The following is a 293-nucleotide window of genomic DNA, read 5'->3' on the forward strand; positions in this document are numbered from 1 at the left end:
AATATTTTTAAATTTTGGGTTTCGGGGGTCTCATTGTATATATGTTGTGTACAAAAACCCTTTTCTGTAGGGAAAGGTAACCCAATATCGTTTAATAAAACAACAAATTTTGATTTCTTTAAAAAGACTAGAATAAATTTGATATATACGATCAACATAAATTTAGCGTCATATTCGATCTGAAGTGAGTAAAATGGCTACATTTTTATATTTGATGTTATTGTATGAAATGACACTGTAATGTTCAGTAAATCGAATTTCCAAAGAGAAGTTTTTTTCCCTTTTAAAAGAGG

The sequence above is a fragment of the Penaeus monodon genome, chromosome 30, assembly GCF_015228065.2.
Source record: "Penaeus monodon isolate SGIC_2016 chromosome 30, NSTDA_Pmon_1, whole genome shotgun sequence".
Lineage (NCBI taxonomy): Eukaryota > Metazoa > Arthropoda > Malacostraca > Decapoda > Penaeidae > Penaeus > Penaeus monodon.